General features: G+C 43.3%; 1 protein-coding gene across 3 annotated transcripts in view; it reads right to left on the bottom strand.

The window, feature by feature from the left end:
- IL2RA (interleukin 2 receptor subunit alpha) overlaps positions 1 to 16,804 on the bottom strand; it is a 51,470-nt gene that overhangs the window by 26,820 nt on the left and 7,846 nt on the right. The gene's annotated exons all lie outside the window — the stretch shown is intronic.

Here is a 16,804-nt window from a genome sequence, read left to right on the forward strand (position 1 = left end):
AGGTGATGATTTCACTGAGCTTTACAAGGGAGACAGGTACGCATCAAGAGCTTGGGCCACTGGGTAGAGAGGGATCTGGTTCTTGCTCTAACCTGGTTCATCTTCTGTGTCAGAATCAGATAGATTCTGGGTGTCAGAGACCCGAATCTTCCTCTTGTTCTGCTCACTGCCTCCCTGTGGCCCCTTCTCATTTCAAATGTTCTGTCTGTAATATGAAATGAAAAGAATTCCTCCCAGACCCCTAGCCAAATTTCACCTTAAGCTCATTGACTCCCAGAGGAAATCCCTGTGGGAGACTGGAAAGAGGACGTTGGAGCCAGAGGCTATCTTTGATAGTGAGGTGAGGTTTACTGTTTAATAAGAACTCCAAAGATATGCCTATTATTGAAGGTTGTCTCTCACTTCCTTGGGAAACCCAAACCAGAAGTTTAGGCCGTATAGAAAGTAAGTGGTTTGGGTGCAAAAGGGATGTAGAACATCCCTTTTAATGGTATCATAGAATATGAGAACTAGAAGAGAGCTCAAAGATCATTTAGGCCAACCTCTACATTTTTTAGATAAGAACACTGGGCCTGTGGTCATTCCACAAGTTTGTGGCAAGCCTTGGATTACAACAGATCACCAGGTTCCCTGACTCCTAGTTCAGTGCTTTTCCAACACCCAGAATCATAATCTTCAGGAAGGAGCGTGCTTTTCACCTATCTGTTGAAGGTTATCTCTTACAAAGAGGTGGAGCTATGTCTAAACTATCTGGGTGCTGGGAGGTGTTTGTGTGATGTTGTGGTTTAGTTCAGATTATTATCTTTGAAGAAGTCAGAGGGCCCAGGCCCTCCATTTAGGGTTATCTATATAATAATAACTATGATGTCTGAGCCCTGCCTATGTGCTGCTTCTTTGCATATATTACCTTCAATGCTCACTATGGCTCTGGAAGGTAGATACTGTCATCCCCACTTTAGAAAGCAAGAGATTGAGGTTCAGAGAGATTAAGTAAGTTGCCTAAACCACACAGCTCAAGGTGGTGGGACAGGAGTCACGTGAACGTCTACTATTGCTGCCCTCATGTCAGCCTTCTAAAAAATCTCACTTTTACTTTCAGGAAATTCTTTCAAATAGCAAACATAAATGCGCACAAAGAAGCAAGGAGGAAGAGGAGGGAATTGTGTAGAAAAGGTTTGTGGAGGCAATTTGTTCTAAGGTTATTTATTATTTGAGAGGAAGGCTATGATATTGGTTAAATCTGGGCTTTGGAAAGTCTGAATTCATGTTAAAATGTTAAAAATTACATCTAAAATGACAGAGTAAAGTGAATAACTTATAAGCTATTGGAACAAAATAAAATAGGATAAAAACTTACTTAAATCAAAGGAAGGGGGAAACGCATAGAAAGAGAAGGTAAAAAATAAAGAACAAAATAAGACAGTGGAAATTCATCAAACTATATCAGTAATAATTATCAATGTGAATAGATTAACCCTGCAGTTACAGAATGTTTGACTGCATATATTTTTAAAAATATGCAGTTATATGATGTTTATAAGAGACATGCTTAAAGCATAAATGCTCCAAAAGTTTGAAACTAAAAGAATGGACAATTGAATCCAAGGAGTTATATTAACATCAGACTTCAAGGCAGAAGCATTAATAGAAATACAGAAGTCAGTACGTATTGCTAAAAGTTCAATTCACCAGGAAAACATAAAAATGCTATATGTGTATGCACTCAAAAACATTACTTCAAAATATACAAAACAAGAACCAGGAAAACATAACACTTACATACTTCTATGCACCCGATAACATAACTTCAAAATACACAAAGCAAATATTGACAAAACAAGGATAAATTTAGAAATCTACTATCATAATGAAAAATTTTAACAGTGTCTTCCTTTATGATGGATAGAACAGACAGAAAATCAGTAAGAACAATCAAATGTGATAACCACAATTAACAAATTTGATTCCAACAATAGCAGAGCCCACTCTTTTTTCAAGCACACATGGGACATTTACAAGGCAGTAGAGGAGTTGAAGGCAAGTTAGGGGCAAAGAGTGGGTATCTATGGGGTAGGAAAATGGAAGTCTAGATAAAGAATAAACAGAAGGAAATGTTGAAGGTAAAGCTCTGGGTGTCAGAATCTTCCTCCTCTTTCACTCACTGGCTCACTGTGGTCCCTTCTCATTTCAGATGCTCCGTCTGTAACACGAAATGAAAAGAATTCCTCCCAATCATGTGACCATAGGAGCTTCTCATACACCCCAAGCCATTTCCTTTTACCATGCTGATATGTCCTTTTAGGCCTCTTGACATAGTACCCCTTGCTGGGAATCCTGCCCCTGCCCATGAGCCAGGCAACAGAATGAAGGCTGCTCTTAACTATAAGGTGCCTGAAAGGTGGGTGGGAGTTCAACTGGCAGGTTAGGCACGTCAGGCCATTCTGGCAGAGAATGTGTAAAAGTGTAAAACAGCATCATCATATGGAAGATACAAGAGACTACAGGTAGAATGTTTTGCTGAAGCATGAATCGTGAGAGTATGAAGGATGGAAATATGAGGATCAGTTGAAATAACATAAGTGACATTGAAATCTGTAAGATGCGCCACAAATTTTGATTATTGCTACGATGACCTCTTGAGCGGTGTTGTTTTTAGAACCAAATGATAAAATATATAGTTATTTTCTAAGCTGAAAAACAATAATTAAAGCGTTCATTGCTTAAAGCTTGATTGTGTCACAACGAGGAAATAGAGTTTCTTTTGAATTCATATTCTAAGAACTATTTATGAGAATGCTGTATTCGGTTGTTTCCTGTCACCTGTATTCACATTAATAGATTATAATGGATTTCAATCTACTGAAGCATAGTCAATTCTCCGATTGCTGCCAACCAAATCACCATGGTTGAATTTGAATATTTCCAGTCATTTTTGGTGGTTGTTGCCTGCCCACATTACCTGTTATTTATTTAAACTACCTTATATACGAATACACTTTTATATATAATTTACAATTTTTTCTTAGCCATCATTAAATCACACCTAAATTTGCGATACATGGTATTGTCTTAGTTGTTCACCTTGCCTTTTGTCTCTCTTTTCCTAAACCTACCTTTTCTTCCCCAAAGACACTCAAGGACTTAATGGTGTCTTTGGGTTTTTCTCACTCCAATTGACTTTAAAAGAACCCTCGTTATTAGTGATCTGATAAAACTGGTAACATAGATAAGGCATACAATTGTTGGAAAAAGAGAAGATAAAAATAATCATTCTATGTGAGGAATTTAATTAAGTACTTAGAAAACCTAATACTTTAAGTTAAAGTATTAGAACTATTAAGAGTTTGATAAGGTGGCCAGATAGAAAATTCATTTATAAAATTCAACATTTTTTATATATCAGCAACAACCAATCCAAAAATATAATGGGAAATGATATTTTTTAACAGTTGTAAATCCTTAGTTGCCAGAAATGTGCTAAGTTCTGAACAGAAGATCCTGGAACTGGGAGAGATGTTAATTAACTGTGGACTTTTAACATCACGAGTACTTTGAGAACTTAAAGGGAGAGTTAATTCTTTTTTTTTTTTTTTTTGAGACAGAGTCTCGCTTTGTCGCCCAGGCTGGAGTGCAGTGGTGCAATCTTGGCTCACTGCAAGCTCCGCCTCTCGGGTTCAGGCCATTCTGCCTCAGTCTCCCGAGTAGCTGGGACTGCAGGCGCCCACGACCACGCCCAGCTAATTTTTTTGTATTTTTAGTAGAGATGGGGTTTCACTGTGTTAGCCAGGATGGTCTCAATCTCCTGACCTCGTGATCCACCCGCCTCGGCCTCCCAAAATGCTGGGATTACAGGGGGGAGCCACTGCGCCCGGCCAATGGTGACTTAATTCTAAAAGTAGAATTAAAACATATAATACACAAACCAGTAGAAGGAAAAGAGAAAATAAAGGAAACTCAATCAATTTAACAGAAGACAAGAAAGGATAAATACAACAGTAAAAGAAAAATAATGGTTAATAAAAGTTCAAAGTAAAATAGCATAAATAAGTCCAAATGTAGTACAATAAATATAAATCAATTAAGCTTGCTTGTAAAAGACAGAGGTATTCTGATTGAGGTGGAAAAATTTCCCCCAAAGTCCTGCACAAGGTCTATTTTTGTTATTTCAAGAGACGTCTTTAAAATACAGTGACATGTGAAGGTTGAACTAAAGGGCTGGAAAACACATTATATGCAGATATTTAGCAACCAAAAGAAAGCTCGATAGCTTTAATAACAGGAGAAACTAGACCAAAAAAGTATTTTCACAGATAAATATCACTGTGGAAGTTATAATAATCTTGACCCTGTAAACACTCAACAATACATATTGTTGATAAGGTAGCCAGATATAAGAAAGCTCCATAGCTACAATAACATAAGAGAAACTAGATCAAAAAGGCATTTTCACAAATAAAAATTATTCTGGAAGTTATGATAATCTTGAACATGTATACACTCAACAATACATATGGTTGATAAGGTGAAGAATTACAAAAAGAAATTAATTCTACAGTCAAACCGGAGAATGTTAACACATTTGCACCTGATTCGAGCAATGTATTAAGCAAAAAAAAAAAAAAAAAAAAAAAAAAAAAAATTCTGATCAGTCAGAATTTATCCCAGCAATAGTGAATGGTTTAACATTAGAAAATCTCTCAATGTACTTAAATACTTTTATGGTATAAAGGAAGAAAACCTACACGATCATTTTAATAGATGAAGAAGAGCGTCTAATGATGATGAAAAGAATATCCATTATCGATTAAAAGAAAAAAAACTTTTAAGGTAGTAGAAATAAAAAGAAACTTATTTAACCAATAGACAGTAGACACTGAAATCTTACAGAAAATACATGTACGTGATACCTTAAAAGCCTTCTATTTAATGGTGGAAACATATACAATTCCTGCTTTTATTCTATACTGTATTGAACACCCCAGCTAATGCAGTGGAACAAGCAAAAGAAATCAGAGGAATAAGAAGTGGATAAGAAAAAATAAAATTGTCATTTATAAGTAATAACGTCTACTTAGAAGATCCAAGAATCTATACTTATCCAAAGACTCAGTATCCGTAAAACATAAGGAAGACTTACAAATCAATAAGTTAAAGGCCAATAACCCAATAAAAACAGGGACAAAGGATATGAACAAGGAGGCCACAGAGATGACCAAAAAAACATGTGGAAGCATGCTCAATATCACCAGGTATCAATGAAACTTAAGATAGTAATGAGATTTTATTTTATATTATCAGATTGGCAAAAAATGTTAAAATTTCCCAATGGTAAGTGATGATGAGGAATATGTGAGGAATTCAGGAAATTTCATAAATTGCTGATGAGGATTATAAATTTGCATAGCGATTTCAAAGAGAACATTTTAAATATAGCAGTAAAATTGAAGCTGTCCATGTTCTAGGATCAGTGATCTCACTTCTAGGTATATTCCTAGAGAAATTCTTGCATATGTGCACACATTCAAGGCTGTTTATTAGAGCATTGCTTGTAATAGGGAAAAATCAGATATAATCTAATTGTCCATCAAAAGAAGGTTAGATTAATAAACTTGGCATTATCAAGAACTTTGTATTATTATACAATGTAATAATGTACAGTCGTTAAAAAGAATAAACATCAAAAATGAATCTCAGAAACACTGCTGAGTGAAAAAAGCAAAGTTGCAAATAGAAACAGTATATTATGCATTTATGTATAAAATAAAAAACAAACCAGTAGTGTATATTGCATCATGAGATACAGCCCAGATTCAAGAGAGCAATTACTGGAGGGGAAGAATGAGATTGGGTTGGACAGAGAGGGAGCTCCACTGTATCTACAGCATGTATTTATTTGTTTTTGTTTGTGTTTGTTTTGTTTTTTGAGATGGAGTCTTGCTCTGTCACCCAGGCTGCAGTGCAATGGCAAGATCTGGGCTCACTGCAACCTCTGCCTCCAAGGTTTAAGTGATTCTTCTGCCTCAGCCCCCCAAGAAGCTGGGATTACAGGCGCCTGCATCATGTCAGGCTAATTTTTGTATTTTTAGTAGAAATGGGGTTTCACCATGTTGGCCAGGCTAGTCTTGAACTCCTGACCTCAGGTGATCTACCTGCCTCAGCCTCCCAAGGTGCTGGGATTACAGGCATCAGCCATCACGCACAACAAGAGCATGTATTTAAAATAAACAAAAAGGACATGAAACAACCAAGGTAAACTATAAACATTTACTGAATCCTGATGGTGGGCCCATGTTGGTTATATTAATCTTTGTGTTTTTCTGTATTGGTTGAAATTTTAATAATTTTTAAATATTTTTAGAACAAATAGGTTTTTCTTGACAACCTCCCAAATGTTAATTCTTTACCAAAGCTTCTTCCAAAGGAAGTGATTAGTTCAGGGACTTTTCCTTCTGTCTGTGGATGTGGAACTTTATTAGAGAAAGAAACCCCCCTCTCCCCCAACTCAGTGGCAAGTCCACAGCGGGAAAGTCTAACTCCCAATTTTATTTATGAAGTCAATCATCCAAATCACCTCTCAGTCCTCAGCAGCTGAATTCAACACAATGATTAAGCCTAGAGCATCTTCCTAGAGAAGGTGGTAGTGATTCAGGACAAGCGAGCCCCGAGGTGGGGCTTAGCCCGCAAGGGTTCTTGGCTTTGCCCAGGAAGGAATTCAGGGGCAAGCCAGTGGCAGAATAAAAGAAAACAGCTTTATTGAAGTGGCAATGTTATAGTTCCGGCTGTGCTACAGCTCCGTGACTGCTTCTGTAGAGCAGGGCGACCACATAGGCAGAGAGTAGTAGGTCAGGGCAGTTTTGCATTCATATTTATATCTGCTTTTAATTACATGCAGTTTAAGGGGCAGTTTGCAGAAATTTCTAGGGAAGGGGTAGTAACTTTTGGGTCATCCGGTCACTGCTATGGAAAGGAGCAGGAACGCCTGGGTGTTGCCATGGCAATGGTAAACTGACATGGCACACTCATGAGCATGTCTTATTGAAAGCTGCTTCTGCCCCAATCCTGTTTTTGCTAGTCTTCAATTTTGTCCAGTGTCTGAGCCCTGCCTCGGGGGTTGAGTCCCAACTTCTACCTCAGTAGGAAGATTTTTAAATGGCATAATTACAGAGATATAAAATTTATGTATGCATGTGACCAGAGGAAAAAATAAGACAGTGCAAAATATAAGTGGTGGTATAGGGACTTCACCTCCCACTCCCCCTCCACCCACTCTTTGCTGGATCAGCACCCAAGAGCAGAGCAGAAGCCTAGGGCCATGGTAGGTTCTGAATGAGTACTTGAGTGTATTAGCATTAGCATTGGTGCTGTTCCCATTGATTGGTTCATTCAAGCAAACATTCACCTTCCTTGTTTCATTCAGCAAGCACAAATGTTGAAGGAAATGTGGGAGAAGTAAAGTGCCTGTCTCAGGGCTTGGGGGATTTAAGGAAGTTGCTGTCATCAAAGAAAAGTTGCCTGATTCCCTCGGGAAAGGAGAAGAAGGCGGTGTGGTTCAAGGAGGAGACCTTTGCTTCAAGGAGGAGATCTCCGAGCACTTGGACACATCTCTGCAGTAATTAGCACAGAAGCACCATGAGTTATTTGTTATCTGACCCACGGTTTCTGAGGCCCGGTTGACTGGGTCAAATAGTCAGAGTTTCCGCAACCCTAAAATGAGTAACTCACAGGGTAAGACCTTTTTGGAGAACAACTGTGCCTTACTCAACACTTGTTAAACAACAACGAAATGATGGGGTGGTGGGGTGGAGGGATCTAGTTATTTTGTCTTTACTTAGAAGGGAAAAAAGAAGCAGGGAACCAAAAATACCCCTACAAGCAGCTGCCGCTAAACCATCACATTTTGGGACCTCAAATGCTTCTGCAAATGAAATGTTGGGCGCTAGTTATGTTCTAATCCTGGGAGTCTTCTCGGTCGACAACAGGCTTCCGGGCATGAAAGAGTTAACCACAAGCTCACCACAGAATGTCAACCTGATTAAAATAAAAGTTATCAGATTTAAAAGGGGGAAGTAGAAACACACTCTTTTTCTTTCTCTGAAATCTAAAAGCAGTTTTTCCTCAAATCTTTAAAACCAATTTCTTGGGATGGAGTCATATTTTTAGTAGAAATATGCTAAATTGGTGACTCCCACCCACAGTCTTTTCTGCAAGGAGAGAGACTCTTCTGAGAAACTGGAGCGAGGAGCTGAGGAAATTTTCAACTCAACGGAATTTCCCCTGAGACTGTAAAGAAACACAGAATAAGTAAGTATAACTTACTTACAGGTAGAAACTTGACAAGAGGGAAACAGAAAAGAAGGAAAAAGATAAAGTCATCAAAAATGATGGCAACCTCTGAAGTCATGATTCTAAGTGTTTCTCCTGGGAACCTCAGCCCAGTTGGTGTCAGGTGAGGGCCAGTCCTGTTGACACAAATCCTAATTGTCAGGCAGACCAAGCCCACGTGTCCAGAACCCTCTCCAGAGCTCTCCTCAGGGGTTCCCAGCAGCCAGGCTCACTCTGCCCTGCTCCTCACCCATCTCCCAGGGGGGCCTCTTGTACCCCTTTTCCTTCCTGCTCTCAAGAATTCACACTCCGTTTTACACAAGACACACATTGCATACACTGTGTGTTGTTGACAGGGATCATGCCTTTTCACAGACAATGACAATCCAAATGTGGAAACACAGGGAGAAAACCATGGGAAGTGGGGAGCACTGATTGAGGTTCTGGGGTCCTGGGGCTTTCAGATACTACCATGATCTGCTAGTCTACTGTGATTTTGCTTAAGAAGGGTTCAGTAGAGACAAACAACATCATAAAAGTATCAAATCCATGTGTTCACAGATGCTACCCCAGACATCGGGTAAGACAATGACATTTCAGGCACTGTGGGATTGATGGAGTGGACAGCATAGAGCAGAGAGCTTACGGTTGTAGGTTACGTGGTACCAAAAGCCCATGCCTGTGCTCCAGGGACTGTTCTCAGACACATAAATGCAACCTCAAGGCTTTTGCTGAGTTTAGTCTTTGTATTCATCTGTGAGTGGGTCAAAATGCCTGTCTGCTGACCCGGCCCTCTTCTGCAGCCATGCTGAGAGGAAGTACAGGCTTGCATTTCTCCAGAGTTCATTTAAAGCGTTGGTGCTCAACTATCCCTGCCTTAACGCAAATTCTTAGTCAACACACAATATTTGATCTCTGATAGTTTCAGTGGGTGGGTTCTATTCTTTTCGACAGATACCTCAGGGTTAGTGGGGGTGAGCTCAGATGCTCCTGCAATGGGCATTCACACTGGGCTTCTTGGAGAGCTGAATTCCAAGGTGGCCACGTTTCCTAAGGACATGGGAACTTAAGATGCAGGCGGGGATCCTATGTCCTATTGGAAGGTTTAAAGACTTCCTCAGTACAGTGCTGAGAAGATCCTGCTTTTTACTCGGGTGTGGGACAAGTAGTTATGAAGCCACAGAATGTTAGGACTGAAAGGGACAAAGACCCTCTCCATGTCTCTGCATGCTTGCATGGGGAACATGCATTGTCCAAGGACCCTCAAATCCCTGCATGCCCTGCACATGCCCTGCGCATGCCCTAACCCTGAGGAGGTGCTGAACCCTTGCTGATGTGCAGAAGGGGTTAATCAGACCATGTGGACACAGCTAGCCCAAGGAACAACCCCCATGCCAACAGCACTCCATCCCGACCTCATACCATGTGCACAGCACCTGATGCTGGTGGGGTCAGGAGTGTGGCCTGTGCCACACTCAGAACGCGGGATGAACATAGAGGAAACACTAGAATGGCAAAGGCTGGTTGTCACCTGGGGGCCTCAGAAGCCACGGCACCAGAGGAGAGCTCAGAAGTCAGCCTGCTCCAAAGCTCTTCCTGCCTGTAGCATGCACCCTGCATCCTGCACCCTCTGCCTCCGGGCCACCAAAAACAGCAATCACGTCAGCTGAGACGCGACACACTGCATGCCGAACACACAGGAGAGCTCACACGCACAAACGTTCTCGGCTTCCCAGACACCAATGAAGGAGCTTATTATGAATATGAAGGATAATTAACATATCTATTATTTTATTAGACATCACAATTCAAATACAATAAAGTATATAAATATAATATAAATATATAATAAATGAAATATATAAAATACCATCTTAGCTTATGAAATTATCTTATATGATAATAAAATAATTATACAGATATATAATAAGCAATTAAGGTATGTTATATAAAATACTATAGTATACTCATTAATATAATTAGTATATTATATGATAAATATATATAAGACATCATACACTAATAGAGTATAATAGTCAATATAATTAAAATTAGTACTTATGCAATAATTAATTATGAGATGATGTGTTCTTCTCATCTCCGTTCTCTAGAGGCAGGAACTAAGGCACAGAGAGGCCCAGTGACTTGCCCAGAGACACACAGCCCCTCAGTGGTGGAGCTAAGACTTGGACCCAGGCAGCCTGACAAGTGCGTGCTCTTACGCACAACTGTCTGCCTGTCCTCCCGCCTATCCTCCCTCGTGTGCTGGCTGCATCCTGCTCCTGTGGCCCCTGACCCTCAACTGCCCTTGTCATGTGCCTGTCATGCATCACAGGAAGGCTGTCATGGGAGTCCTGGGGTGGGTGGTGATAAGTAAGCAAGAAGAGGGGTTGCTGGCGTTAAGAGATTTTAGAAGTTGGAATTGCCAAAAATTGAGGCTGGATTATTAGGTGCATGGAGGACAGAAAGGAAGAAATGAGGATTTTGCCCAGATTTCCTGGGCGATGGGGAGGATGGGGTGCCATTCATTGAGATAGCAAAGAGAGGAGAAAGAGTAGGTTCCGGGGAGGGAGGACAGTTCTGGATGTGTAGACTGAGCAGCCTGTGAGGCATCCACACGGAAAGGTCCGAGGGAAGGGCCTTTGGCCATGCAGACTAGAAGCCCAGCAAGTCACATTTAGTGAGCACCTACTGTGTGCTCTGGTCACTCTAGGCAGGCTAGCTTATGTAGCCTTACAGCACCCAGCAGGGTCTGTGTTATTCTCATTTTATACGAACAGAAGCTGAGGCCCACCGAGGTTAAAACCCTGCCCTCATGGACTTCCATGGAGGTTACTCAATGCCCTATGGGTTTGCCTTTCTGCTTCCCTTCATTCTTCACATAAACCCAGTGCTTTCTCTTCTTCCTTCATTCTTCACATAAACCCAGTGCTGTCTCTCCAAAGTACAAGCCATGCCCTGACTGAGACCCCTCTGGGATGTTCTGTTCCTTCCAGGACACAGTTTAAGCCCAGTGACATGGGGAGACTCCAAGACACAGCTCATGCCCAACTTCAAAATCTCTGCTTCCACTATGTGCCTGAGCTCTCCTGCCTTGCGGGACTCTGCGTGGCTCTTGGAGCTCACCATGTGTTTTGTCTTGGGCCTTGGTCATTGTATTATTCAGGGAAACAGAATTTCTCTACAGAAACAAAACCAATAGGATGTATGTAGATAAATAAGAGAATATTTATAATGGGAGTTGGCTCACTCAATTATGGAGGCTGAGAAGTCCCACAAGATGCCAGCTGGAGCTGGATAACTAGGAAAGCTGGTGGTGTGGCTCAGTCTAAGACTGAAGGCCTGAGGAGCAGAGGGGCCCTGCTGTAAGTCCCAGAGTCCAAAAGCTGGAGAACCAGGAGTGCAAATGTCCAAGAGCAGACGACGGATGTCCCAGCTTGAACAGAGAGAAGGCAACCTTCCTCTGCCTTCTTGTTCTATTCTGGTCCTCTATGGTTGGATGATCCCCACCACACTGGTGAGGGTGATTTTCTTTACTCAGTCTACCAACAAGAAATTTACCCAGTCTATTCAATTCAAATGCTAGTGTCTCCTGGAAATACCCTCACAGACACCCCCAGAGAGACTGTTTAGCCAGCTATCTGGGCATCCCTTAGCCCAGGCAAGTTGACACATTGAAATTGACCATCATGCTCATGCCACACTTCCCTAATGCGTTTCTACCTTCTTAACTCCTGCTTTCCCTGGAGGTCTCCCATTGGCTGTCATCTTTCTCTGGGAAGCCTCCGGGACTCTTCTGTCTGTGCTTTGTGGCATTTCTCTGCAGTCCCAGACTTTTCTTTACGTGGCACTCACCCTACTGTATCCATCTCCCTCCCACCACCTTGCTAGTGCCTGCACAGAATGCCATGCAAAGGTTTTCGTAAAGGAAAGTAGAAATTCACAAGTTCAAGCTAGGATTTGAATTCAAGCTGTCAACTTTCCAAATTCATAAGACTTTTCCATTCTCTCAAGACGCTTTTCTGGTTGGGAAAGATTCCGGTAGGCAGACAAGATGGGGAAGATTGTTCCAGTAAGGGAGGAGGGTGTTCCTGGGAGTCCAGCTTTGAAATCACAAATGAGGAGGTTCCCTTTGAAGGACAGGAGAAGACCTGCTGGCCAAGACGTGCTATGTGCTGAGGGAACAGTCTTGGCTGGGGAGCATGTTGTGTGCCAGGCAGAGGAGGTAGCACAGTGCCCCTGAGGCAGTGGAAATGACTGGAGCTCTTGCAGCGGAAAGGGCATCACGACAGGTGCTTTCAGGGGAGATTAACTTGGGGATGAATAACAGGGTGACTGAAAACCAGAGCTTCAGGGCCTGCCTAGGAAGCCCAGGAGATGAACGGTGCCTGTTGACAGCTTGCTTCCTGTGTCGGCCTGAATGCATGGGTTCTGCTCAGATCTACTGGCTCCTTGCTTTCTTGGGAGAGTGAATTACGGCCTCATGGTCTCAGTTTCCTCATCCGTAAAATGGGAATGGTGGCAGGGCGTGGTGGCTCAAGCCTGTAATCCCAGCACTTTGGGAGGCTGAGACTGGTGGATCAATTGAGGTCAGGAGTTTGAGACCAGCCTGGCCAACATGGTGAAACCCTGTCTCTACTAAAAATACAAAAATTAGTCAGGCGTGGCGATGGGGCGTGCCTGTAATCCCAGCTACTGGGGAGGCTGAGGCATGAGAATCTCTTGAACCCGGGAGGCAGAGGTTGCAGTGAGCCAAGATCATACCACTGCACTCCAGTCTGGGCGACAGAGTGAGACTCTGTCTCAAAAAAAAGGGGGTTGGGGTGGGGAATAGTGCTAACAGTCCCCATCTCCCATGGTGGCCGTGAGGAATCTGTAAGATCACAGAAGCAGAGCACGCAGCAAGGCCTCCCTGGCCCGGGAGTGCTCAGAGCTGGGATCCCAGTGCAGGACGAGGAGGAGGAGGACGGGTGCCCTGGCTACAGGTCCTCTTGCACTAGATTGAAAACGGGGCCAGAGAAGCAGAGCTTGAGAGACGCTGGGAGAGGGAAAGTGAAACTGATGGTCCGGTGGGTGAAAGGTAGTGAAAGCCCGAAGTGCAGTAAACCAGGGATCAACATCTCCAGCCAAAAGGCTCACCCTGTGGTCTCAGCGCCACCTGGGCGTCAGACAGATGTCTGGAGAGACGGCTCTTTTATTCTGAAACACCCCTCCAACTTTTTTTTTTTTTGGTAATTGTTTGTTTTGCTTTCCATTTAATATAAGGAGTTTTCTCCTTTACAAAAGTTCTTTTTGTTCTAAATCAGGCTGTAAACAGAGGTGCTACCACAAGGACCGGAAGCAGAGACCACACTGGTGCTCAGCTGGGTTGCAGGCTCTGCCTGGTTTCATTGTCGGGGAAGCCACCAGGCCTGCCCCCAGCCAGCGAGATGTCACGCATGCAGCCGGGTGTCATCCCCAAAACTCCCGGGAAACTCTCGGGGCACCAGGGCAGGAAGAGGCTGACGTCAACTTTAACTCCGGGGACTTCAAACGAAACTTTTAGAAATGATTCCTTTGCCCTTTACTTGGTAACGTAATAAACTGATCTTTCTCTGAAAAGATGGGCCGATTTGCTTCAAGGGGCTCATTTCATGAGGAGAAAATACACACAAATATATATATATATATATGTATATATATATATATATTTTTTTTTTCTTTTTCTTTTTTTTTTTGAGACGGAGTTTCCCTTTGTCACCCAGGCTGGAGTGCAGTGGCTCGATCTCGGCTCACTGCAACCTCAGCCTCCAGGTTCAGGGGATTCTCCTGCCTCAGCCTCCCTGAGTAGCTGGGATTACAGGCATGTGCCACCACACCTGGCTAACTTTTGTATTTTTAGTAGAGACGGGGTTTCACCATGTTGGTCAGCTGGTCTCGAACTCCTGACCTCAGGTGATCTGCCCGCCTCAGCCTCCCAAAGTGCTGGGATTACAGACGTGAGCCATCATGCCCAGCTATATATATAGAGAGAATTTTTTAAGGAAACATTGCTGCTTTGCTACAAAGTATATAATAATGTAAACTGAACTAATACGATTCCTTCCTCCCTTCCTTGGAGAAGTCACAGACTTTTAGGATTGGAGAACGGTTCACATGCATGTGTGTGGGGCAGTTGGTCAGAGCTGTCCATTATGAAAGGTGCTTCTAGAATACTTGGGGAATGTGGGAGCTAGAAAACAGGTTGTTATTAAAGGAATTGAAATACTCCCACTTGAAATGTTCCCATTTTCTCTGTAAAGGAATTTCTTGAGCAAAGGAAAACTCTACATCCTCTGTCTACCTGAAGTTCAAAATTAGTGGTGTTTGGTTTTAATAATTTTAGTAGTTGATGACAAAACAACACTCTCTGCTGTCCTCTCTGTCACATCTAACATGATGTGAATGAGGCAGTCCCTGATGTGGGCTGTGCTGGGTTTTGCAGGGGTGATGAACATCGATCTGTGTGTTCCATCGACTCCTTCTTTAAACTTGTATCTCAGCACTTAGCCTGTGTCATAATTGTCTGTGCAGAGGTCAAGGATGGGCTCTTATTCATCTCTGTGTCTCAAACCCTGTGCCTGACACATAGCAGTTCCTCAATGAACATTTGCTGAATGAATGAATGAACAAAGGAATGAACAAACCAATAGCCGGAAGTCCTACCACACAAGAGGTTGTCTCTAATCTCCCTGACTTTCCCTCTTCCTCCTGTACCCTCAACCCATCAGCTGCCCGTACTGCTGTAGCAACAACTTCTCTCTGAAAACCTTCCCAGGGGAGAAAACGCGCCCCCCTCACGCCTCAGAGGCACACACCTATCCTTGCCTTTGTTTTTTTATTGCTGAGAGTACAGAAAGCAGCGGCTTCTGAAGGAGGTATCTATTTTGGTCCCAAACAGAAAAGAGTGGGTGATTCTGTGGGCAGAGGTGGCAATTCCTGAATGTGGTGTGGTGACTCACGCCCGGAGGTGCTCAGAATTTCCTCTGTTTTGTGGCTGCTGGGGCAGGTGCGACACTGCTGCTTTCTCTAAAGATGCCCCAAGCTGCTCTGGGGGTAGAAGGAAGGCTGCAGGGAACAGCAGGACCCGGAGAACCCAGACCCCAAGGACCAGGTGGTCCTTAAGCCATCCTGCAGGAGGCCGGCTGCTCTAGCAGGTTGAGGAGTGCCACGCGGCTCTGTGGGTACCGCCTCACTGCATGTACCTGGGGCTGAAGGAGCAGTGGGCATTACTCACAGCCTATTACTTCACCTTTGTAAAAAACAAAAATAACTTCCCTGCTCACATGGCACCTTCGTCTTTGACCTTTAGCAGCAGTTTAGACAGGAGGAAAAAAGGCAGGTTCTGGAATGAGAGCGCCTGCTTCCTATCCTAGCCCCTTCCTCGTTGGGCTACATCAGGCAACCCATTTAATCTCTGTAAGCCCATTTAACCACAGTTCACCAGGCATAAAACGGGGATAATCATACGACCTACTTTATTTTGAGAATTAACCAAAGTAATACTATGTCTGAACATAATACCTGAAAGATAGCATTTAGGCAATGGATATTCACTGTGGTGGTTCTAGCTAGTGTTCAAATGTTTTCTGGAACAAAGCTTGAAGCAAATAAGAACGAAAGGAAACATAACTATCAGTATTGGAGTTGGTGCATGGGCCGGCTTTAACCAGTCATGTTTCCTGGTCTATAGCTTTGCTCATTTTCTTACCAAAGGAAATCAGGGCCTGTTGGAGACTGTCCTATTTTCCACGCTCTTTAGAATAAAGAAACCAATGGCTTTCACAAACTTCCTTCTTTAAAATTAATTATCATTTTAAAAAATAGAGGTGGGGTCTCACTATGTTGCCCAGGCTGGTCTCGAACTCCTGGGCTCCAGGGATCCTCCCCTCTTGGCCCCCCCAAAGTGCTGGGATTACAGGAATGAGCCACTGCGCCCGGCTGCAGCTTCCTTTTTATTCTTTTGAAACATTGCTCTTTCTTCTTCTTTTGGGTAAAAGGACTCAATTGCTGCTAGTCCAATTGCACCAGCTTGTTCTTGCACTGCATACAGCGTGGGAGGAAAAAGCCTGGGAAACGGGGGGACATGGGCCAGCGAGCTCGTCCGGCCACACCTTCCACCATGGGGCAGGCCCCTCTACTGGCACAGGATGTCAATACTCCTGATCCGTATCTTGCCTTCCCTCCGCCCGTTCCTCTTCCTCCCAGCACAGTGACCTTCCGGTCAACCCCACCCATGCCACCCACACTTTGTTGCCCTGGAGTTTCCTGCCACCTGAACCCCTCCTTAAGCAGGATGCCTGGATCTGGGTCGAGGGCTGCAGGCGGAGCTGCTGGTCAAAAACCCCCGGGGAACTGGTTGGGTGTGGGAGTGGGAGAATGGGCTGTCAGGACAAAAGCACTGGGACTCCAGCCCTGTGGTGTGCACGTGACTCGGGCTGGGTCAGGAAAAAAATGTGGAGGT

Source organism: Pan troglodytes, chromosome 8 (assembly GCF_028858775.2).
Source record: "Pan troglodytes isolate AG18354 chromosome 8, NHGRI_mPanTro3-v2.0_pri, whole genome shotgun sequence".
Classification (NCBI taxonomy): Eukaryota; Metazoa; Chordata; class Mammalia; order Primates; family Hominidae; genus Pan; species Pan troglodytes.